The sequence below is a fragment of the Miniopterus natalensis genome, chromosome X (assembly GCF_054644295.1).
Source record: "Miniopterus natalensis isolate mMinNat1 chromosome X, mMinNat1.hap1, whole genome shotgun sequence".
NCBI lineage: Eukaryota > Metazoa > Chordata > Mammalia > Chiroptera > Miniopteridae > Miniopterus > Miniopterus natalensis.
In genome coordinates, this window is record NC_142103.1 from 67,079,766 (window position 1) to 67,089,745 (window position 9,980).

A 9,980-nucleotide genomic window follows, 5' to 3' on the forward strand; every position below is an offset into this window, starting at 1 on the left:
GTTTGGAGAAAGTCTGACTACCAGGAAACCATAGCTTCCAACCCCTCCCCCAAGAGTTTGTTAGAAACTCTGGAGCCCCACCCCACACCTACTGAACTGAGACTGGGGGTTGGCCTGGCACATTGTTCCCAAGCCCTGCCAATGAATGGTTCTGAACCACTGAAGTGACCCCCCCACCAAGTCACTGAATCTAGCTAGAACCTTTCCTCAACCACTGCAAGACTGAACTTGCCCCCTCACAGGCCCAAGTCCCTGGGCCACCTGACCTGTTCCTTTCCTGAAGGCCTACACCCTTGCAGCACACCTCCCTAAAATGACTTCCTAGAGAACCTGCCAAGACCTGTGCCCCTCCCATGGCACATCCATCTGTAGAATCAGGGCCAAGGGAAAGGGGAGAGCTGAAAGTCCAGGCCCAGTTCTGCATGTTCATTGGGGAGAGCTCTCATTTCAGCCGTCTTCCCTCCCCATTGACATCGACCTAGTTCATTCAGCACCTGGCTCTGTCTTCACTGGGTCAGGTGTACTGGGACAGCCAAACTGATCTGTCTCCTCCAATCCAGCCTCTCTGCACATCCAGAGAGTCCTTCCTGAAATAGACCTAGATCCCTCTCTCTACTGAAAACACTTCAGTAGGTCCTGATTTTCTTCTGAACACATTCCACTGCCAGTCCATCATGGCCTGTGCTCAGCCCCCCTTTCCAGCTTCTATTGGGCTTCACACCTGCTGTGCCCTGTCAAACATCCCCTTGCTCAGGTTGTCCTGGCTTCCTGCAATGTCCTCTCCCCTATGTGTCCCCAGGTCCAGAATGGCCAGCTCCCTTTCCCCCAAAAAGCCTCCCTGGACCCTCCCAATTGGAGACTGTGCCTGTTCTCTGGGCTCCCAGCCTAGGGATCTCAATCTTTTCCTCATTAAGTGTACTTCCTCTGTGTACTTTCTCCCACCCACACCAGGGCAGGAGTTCTGTGAGGACCGAGCCAACCAATGTCCCCACAGCACAGAATGGGCACTCAAGAAACGTGTAACCACCTGCCTGGCCGAGAATCCTAGAGTAACAGCAGCAATGAAAAGAAACAACTCGAGGACTGGGGAACAGAGCATATAGTGGGACTGGTTGGAGCAGAGGTTCTGGGCCTGGCATTCATGTGTGGTTTGAGAGGTCTGTGAACCACATCAATTGGATGCAGCGTTTGGGCCACCTATGAGTCTATGTCTTTTGGCAGGAAAGGGCACATAGCTGTCATCTGCTTTTCAAACATGACTGTGGCCCAATCAAAATTCAAGCCAGTGGGGTGGGGGCCAACAGCTGTGGAGAAGCCCACTTTGGACAGAGGGTCCAGGAGAGACAAACTGAGGGGGGCAGAGGCCAGAATGGGACCCCCAGACCTTATCAGCATTCCCATCTGCATGTGTTCCTGGACCAGGGGGTGCTTGTGGCCAGCTGTTCCATCTGTGGAGTCTGTGACTCTAAAACAGGGAAAGACTGGAACCAAGGTGGAGGATGGCTCAGCAAACAGGACAGGAATGGTTGAGGCCTCTGGTCCCAGCCCTCCAAGCTATAGTGTGCATTTCTATCCACTGACAAGTAGCTCTAAACTTCCTCCTTGGCGTGTGATAACCCTTGCTGGTAGAAAGTTCTCCCCTTTGCTAAACTGAAATACCTCTTGATGTGACTTCCCTTGCCTTCCCTCTCTCTATCCTATCCCGACAAGCTAGCTTAAAGCTCCCCCTATGGCCCTGCTAGGCCTGCAGCCTCCCCTTCATTCTAAACCTTATCTCCAAAAGCATTTCCTCCTCCCAGCTTTCTCTCAAAAAGGTATCTCTTCTGGCTTCCTGCAAAGCCTAGTCTCAGTCAAAGCACTTCCTCGGTTATAAGTTAATCATCGATTTAGCTGCCCAGATCTCCTATGAGCCACTATACTTATCAAGGGCCAGGAGCTTTTTATTTATTTCTCTGTCCCTGAAGTCATGTGCAATACCTGCTCCTGGGAAGGTGCCCAGTAAGTTTAACCAGACTGGAAGGGCATTTAGAGGGGAAAGCCACCAACACCCACATTGACCAGCTGGGGGAGTCCCAGAGAGAAGAAGCCACAGCCAAAGGCACTCAGGCAGTTAGCAGAACCAGGGCTAGACCATGGGTCCCTGATCCCTGAGGCCAGCGCACCCTACATTACCCATTTGATTCAAGCAGCCTACTGCAGCAAACGCGCCCACATGGGGAAGAAGAAGCATGGGCTCTGATCTGAGGCTTTCCAACCTGAAGGGCTTAAAGAACACAAATAGATAGTTAGGAATGGGGAGGGGAAAAAAGGCATGTTGGAGATACTACAGTCTTCCCTCACCAGCACTGCCTAGTTGTTAATCATGGAAGATTCCAAATGATGATGGGCCCAAATTAGAGCCTTCCTTTTGTCAGATCTGCCTCTCACCCACTCAACCCCAGGATGTTTGTTCACATTTGCTCCTTCGGCCCAGAGAACTTTCTAGGGTGACCTGGGTAGGAAATAAAAGGAGAGAGAAGAGGATGAAGTTCTATCAGCTTTTGTCTTGTACTGCAGCCTGTATCCCAGCAACTCTTGCAAGATGCCTTTTCCAGCAAGTTCTGGGAGACACACACACCACTGGCTTTGTTCTCCATTGGGGTGGGGGGTGCAGAGACCATAAATTTAGGAAATATTAGCAGAGCACCTGCTAAGTCCAAAAGGATGCAAAAGTGACTGGGATAGAGCCCTTACCCTCAGAGGCCCACAGAGAAAGTAATAATCCAAGTGCTCCTTGACTTAAGAGCAGAGGTCTAAGGGTGATACATGGTCTTGATTGGATCCTGGTTTGAACAGATGCACCCTAAGAGACATTTAGAGACAAATAGGGGAATTTGAATGTGAATTAATATTAGATAATATTAGGAAGTTATTATTAATCATTAAATAAGTTAATGGTATTGGGGTTATGTAAAAAAAAAGTCCCTATTTTGTAAAGATGCATATTAAAGTGGCAAAAAGTCATGAAAGATATATAATTTCCTTTTCAATATTTAAAATATTTCAGAAAACAAAGGATGGCAAATTAACAATTGTTAAACCTAAGTAATGAGTATACAAATTCTTGTTAAATACTATTTTCTCCACTTTTCTGTACATTTGAAATTTTTCATAATACAAAATTCCAATAAAGCAGTTTTCTAACATTAAAAAAAAAAAGAACAGAGGTCTGCAAACAGTGAACTCAGGGTCAAATCCCTCTTGCTGTCCACTTCAGTCAGTAAAGTTTTATTGGCACCCAGTCACATCCATTCATTTGCATATTGTCTTGGTTTCATTAGTGCTACAATGGCAAAGTTGACCAGCTGTTGTGTGACACACAAAGCCTAAAATGTTTACTACCTTCTCCTTTACAGAGAAAGTTTCCCAACCTCTGCTTAAGAGTGACTGATAGACCAACAGACAAATGAAAAGATGCTCAACATCACTAGTCATTAGGAAAATATAAATCAAAACCACAGTGAGATACTACCTCACATCCATTAGGATGCCTACTAACAACAACAACAACAACAACAAAGGATGAGACCAATTTGGCCAGCCTTAGAAGAGAAGGAGTGGTATTCTAGCTTTCAGGCTGAGGCAACCACCGTGGGCTGTGGCTAGAAATGGTAGGAGATGAAGTGCAGCAGGGGTCAAGGAGCTTGGACTTGATCACCCCCTAGAGAGTGACATGGTAATATTTGTGTTTGAATGGTGAGGGGAAGTGCAGGGTGAGGGACTGAAGGAAGGCACCAATGGCAAGCTACTTCTGCAGTACAGGAGAGAGAGGGTGAGAGTGTCTCTGTTTTAGGGAACTGGTTATGGGGATACAGAGAAGAAATAGTCTGGAGATGATTCTGGGCTCGAATAGACAATATGCAGTGATTGATTGGATTTGGAGCTAAGGGACAGGGAAGGATTAAATATAACTAGGAAGTTTGTATTCTGGCGACGGTGAGTCTGAGGAACCTTGGAATTCTAGAAGGCAAGAGATCAATATTTGAGGGGTCTTGGCATACTGCTGCTACTTGAAGTCATAGGAACACAGGACCTGGAAGATTAAAAGGTGAACTCAAGTACTATGTTGAATAAGAGTGGTGAATGTGGACACCCCTGTCTTGTTCCTGTTCTTATGGGAAATGATTTTAGTTTTTGCCCATTGAGTGTGATGTTGTCTATAGGTCTGTCATATACGGTCTTTATTATGTTGAGGTATGATCCCTCTATTCCCACTTTGCTGAGAGTTTTTATCAAAAATGGGTGTTGGATTTTGTCAAATACTTTTTCTGCATCTATTGACATGATCATGTGATTTTTGTCCTTCAATTTGTTTATGTGATATATCACATTTATTGATTTGTGAATATTGTACCAGCCTTACATCCCTGGAATAAATCCCACTTGGTCATGGTGTATAATCTTTTTAATACATTGCTGGATCCATTGTGCTATCAATGTATTGTTGGATCCGGTGCTAGTATTTTGTTAAGAATTTTAGCATCTCTGTTCATCAGGGATATTGGCCTGTAATTTTCTTTCTTTATAGTGTCTTTATCTGGTTTTGGAATTAGGCTAATGCTGGCCTCGTAAAAAGAGCTTGGAAGTGTTCCTTCCTCTTGGATTTTTTGGAATAGTTTGAGAAGGATAGGCATTCTTCTTTGAATGTTTGGTAAAACTCCCCTGAGAAGCCATCTAGACCAGGGCTTTTGTGTACTGGGAGCCCTTTGATTACTACTTCAACTTCATCAGCAGTTATTGGCTTATTCAGGTTTTCTGATTCTTCTTGATGAGTTTTGGGAGGTTGTATTTTTCTAGGAATTTGTCCATTTCACCCAGGTTGTCCAGCTTCGTGGAATATAGTTGTTTATAGTACTTTCTTACAATCCTTTGTATTTCTGTTAGGTAAGTTGTTACTTCACCTCTTTCCTTTCTGATTTTATTTGGATCCTCTCTCTTTGTTTCTTGGTGAGTCTGGCTAAAGGTTCATCAATATTGTTTATCTTTTCAAACAACCAGCTCTTGGTTTCATTGATTTTTTGTATTGCTTTTTAATGTCATTTATTTCTGTTCTGATCTTTATTATTTCCTTCCTTCTACTTACTCTGGGTTTTTCTTGTTGTTCTCTTTCTCTTTCTTTAAGTTGTAGGGTTAGAGAGTCTATTGGAAGTTTCCCTTGTTTTTTGAGGTAGGCCTGTAGTGCTATGAACTTCCCTCTCAGGACTGCTTTCATTGTGTCCCATAGATTTGGGGCTGTTGTGTGTTCATTTTCATTTGTTTCCAGGAAGTTTTTATTTTTTCCTTGATGTCTTTGGTAACCCATTCATTGTTTAATAATGTTCTATTTAGTTTCTATGTGTTTGAATGTTTTTTAGTGTTTTTATTGTAGTTGATTTCTAATTTCATGACATTGTAGTCAGAGAAGATGCTTGATTTGATTTCAATCTTCTTGAACTTGTAGAGACTTGTTCTATGCCCTAACATGTGCTCTATTTTTGAGAATGTCCCGTGTGCACTTGAGAATAATGTATGTTCTGCAGCTTTGGAGTGCAATGTTCTGTAAATGTCAATTAAATCCATCTGATCTAGAGCGTCATTTAGGGTCACTGTTTCCTTACTGATTTTTTTGTCTGGAAGACCTATCTAGTGAAGTCAATGGGGTGTTAAAGTCCCCTACTATGACTGTATTGCTGTCTATCTCTTCCTTAAAGTCCTTTAGAAGTTGTTTTGGTTTTTTTATACATTTAGGTGCTCCTATAGTGGGCGCATATATGTTTATCAGGGTTATATCCTCATTGCATCAACCTCTTTAGCATTATATAGTGACTTTTATTGTCTCTTGTTATGACCTTCATTTTGAAGTCTATTTTTTCAGATATGAATATTGCTACCCAAGCTTTTTTCCTATTTCCACTTGCATGGAAAATTTTTTTCCATCCCTTCACTCTTATCCTGTGTGAGTCTTTTGTTCTGAGATGAGTCTCTTGTAGACAGCATATATTTGGGTCATGTTTTCTTATCCACTCAGCCACCCTATGTCTTTTTATTGGAACAGTTCTAGTCACAGTGATCAGACATGAAGAAAACATAAAAGGCATCCAAACGGGAAAGGAGGAAGTAAAACTATCATTATTTGCAAATGGTATGATATTGTACATAGAAAACCCTAAAGGCTCCACCAAAAAACTACTAGATTTAATAAATGAATTCAGCAAGGTAGCAGGAAATTAGTACCTAGGAATCGATGACATTTTTATACACCAATAATGTATCCTCAGAAAGAGAAACTAAAAAACAATCCCATTTACCATTGCAACAAAAAAATTAAGACACTTAGAAATAAACTTAACCTAGGAGGTAAAAGACCTGTACTCAGAAAACTACAGGACATTGCAAAAAGAGATAGAGGAAGATATAAACCAGTGGAAGAATATACCATGTTCATGGGTTGGAAGAATTAGCATCATTAAAATGTCCATACTACTCAAAGCAATCTATATATTCAATGCAATCCTTATTAAAATACCAACAGGGCATTTCACAGATCTAGAACAAACACTTCAAAAATTTGTGTGAAACCAAAAAAGACCTCGAATAACCATGGCAATCTTGAGAAAGAACAAAGTTGGAGGGATCACAATATCAGATATCAAGTTATACTACAAAGCCACTGTAATTAAAACAGCCTGATACTGGCACAAGAACAGACATATAGATCAATGAAACAGAATAGAGAACTCAGAAATCAACCCAAGCCATTATGGTCAATTAATATTTGACAAAGAAGGGAAGAACGTGCAATAGAGTAAAGACAGTCTTTTCAATAAATGGTGTTGGGAAAATTGGACAGATACATGCAAAACAATGAAACTAGACCACAAATTTACACCATACACAAAAATAAACTCAAAATGGATAAAGGACTTAAATGTAAGGCCTGAAACCATAAAAATCCTAGAGGAAAACATAGGCAGCAAAATCTCATATATCTCTCGTAGCAATATGTTTGCCAATACATCTCCTAGGGCAAGAGAAACAAAGGAAAAAATAAACAAATGGGACTACATCATAATAAAAAGCTTCTGAACAGCAAAAGAAACCATTAACAAAATGAAAAGGAATCCACTGTACGGGAGAACATATTTGCCAATGACACATCTGATAAAGGTTTAATATCCAAAATATATAAGGAACTCATACAACTTAACAAAAGGAAGACAAACAATCCAGTTGAAAAATGGGCAAAGGACCTAAATAGACACTTCTCCAAAGAGGAAATACATATCACCAAGAGACATAAGAAAAAATGCTCAAAGTCACTAATCATCAGAGAGATGCAAATTAAAACCACAATGAGGTATCACTTCACACCTGTCAGAAGGGCTACCATCAACAAGTCAGCAACAACAAGGGACAAGTGATGGCGAGGATATGAAGAAAGGGGAACCTTAGTACACTGCTGATGGGAATGCAGACTGGTGCAGCCACTATGGAAAACAGTATGGAGGTTCCTCAAAAAATTAAAAATGGAACTGCCATTTGACCCAGTGATCCCACTTCCATGAATATATCCTAAGAAACCCAATACACCAATCAGAAAGAACTTATGCACCCCTATGTTCATAGCAGTGCAATTTACAATAGCTAAAATCTGGAAACAGCCCAAGTGCCCATCAATAGTTGAGTGGGTAAAAAAGCTGTGGGACATTTACACCAAGGAATACTATGCAGCTGTAAGAACAAGGATCTCTTACCCTATGAGACAGCATGGAGGTAACTTGAGAGTATTATGCTGAGAGAAATAACCCAGTCAGAGAAAGACAAGTACCACATGATCTCACTCATATGTGGAATATAATAAACAAAATAAACTGATGAACAAAATGAACCCAGAGACATAGAAGCACGGAACAGACTGAGGAATCTCCGAGGGAAGGTGAGGGTGGGGGAGTGGGTGGGGAGAGATTAATCGAAGAACTTATATGCTTATATGCATAACTTATGGACACAGACATTGGTATGAGGAAGGCCTGGGGTGGATGCGGAGTGGAGGGGATCAATGGTGGGAAAAGTGGACATCTTTAATATTTTCAGCAATAAAGAGAATTTTTTTTTTAAATATGAACTCAAAACTAAGGCATCAAAGAAAGCTAGGGATGAGGGGATGAAAAATTGAGAGAGTGGTCAGTGTATTAGTCAGTGCAGAGAAGTTGAGGAGGCTAAAGGCCAAGAGTAGATGCCCAAACAGTGAATAGGGAAGTGTCCCTAAGGTCTAACAGTCACAAATATGTTCTGAGTACCTCCTGTGTAACTGGCCTTGTGCTAGTGGCAAGGGCACTGCAGTGAACAGTCTAGATAAGAGCCCTTGTGGAGCTCATGGTCCAGCAATGGAAGGGGAGGTAGTCATTAATGGAAGAATCACAATTGGTTGCAAATGGGCTACATGGTCACAGGGAGGCTGCAGCATGAGGCAGCGAGCACCATCCAGTTGGTGGTACATTTGTGCTCAAGGCAGATTTCCATGACCTATTCATGAAACTTGTATCCTTTCTTCATCTTCCCCTACACATTCTTCTTTGATGGTGGCCTTGTCAAGGGCATATTTTCTTAGACTTTGGGGACCCCTTCAGCTCCCGCCCCAGACTATGCTAGTCATGCTAAAGTTTGTTGAATGGTTTTAGTAGGAGGGGATTAGAGAAAAGGCCAAAGATGAATGCTGGGTGAGATGACAGGAGCAGAGTTATGGGAAGCCTGGCAGACAGCCGGCTTTTGTTCAGCACCTCTTCAGCCAGCACATTCCCAAATATACAGATGGACAAACACATGGACCAGTGTTCTCTCCTTTGATCCTCGTGGCAAGTCCGTTTATTATGATCTCCATTTTGTACAGGGAAGCTCAAAGCCTGTAGAGGTAGGGCTTTCTCTGGTTGGGGCAGAACTGGGCCTCAACCCAGGCTGGCGGCCCTCTGACCCAACATTCTTTTCCCCAATGGCCTTTCACTCTTTAAGGATAATCCTGAGAGACCTAAGCCCCTTCCTTACCTCTTCCCTGAGTGAGAACACTGGATGTATGAGATTCCTGTGGTGATTATTTTAAAATTGCCACAAACTTAGTAACTTAAAACAATGCAAATGTGTTCTCTTACAGTTCTGGAGGCCAGAAGTCCAAAATCAGTTTCACTAAGATAAAGTCAGAGTTTTAGCAAGACTGGTTGCTTCTGGAAACTCTGAGGGGCAAACCCATTTTCTTGCCTTTTTCAGCTTCTAGTGGCCTCCTGTGAGCCTTGGCTTGTGGCCCCTTCCTCCATCTTCAAAGTGCATCACCCCAATCTCTGCTTTCATTGCCATATCACCTTCTCCTCAAGATGTGGACATCTCTGGGGGCCATTATTCAACCTACCACAATGGCTAATAAGGTACATGATATCTAGAAAGGGACCTCTCTGGGTCAATGGTCAGCAGGGCGGGAGTGTCCTGGCAAAACCAGTCAAGCATCAGGTTCTATCTGAACCTGAGTACAAGGTAGTGAAGCAACTAGCTTCATATGTGGCCAGATAGAGTCTGAAGCCTGGTCAATATGGGCAGATGCACTGTAAGAGGGTACTGAGCAAGCAGCTGAGACATGGAAAAAAGTTATTGGGGCCCAGGTACAAAGCAGGCCTCCAGCTAAAAGGGGAATCAAAGATCAGACAAGTTCCAACAGGCTCCACAGCCATGAATCCAAGGCGTGCTAGCCTCTGTTGAACTCTCTGGGGGAGGCAAGCCCCTGGGTAGAGCACCAAAGGACTACCTACCCAATGCTCCAACTCACCTCTGACAGGCCAAGTGCTTTGAGCAAACTGTGCTGGATCCCTGCAGCCATCTGCCAAATACTATTCTAATCACTCACTGGGCTAGTTTGGCAGTAACTCATAATTGCAAAATTTGTGCAGAGGTCACTAATAGAATGGTGCTGGGTTAGA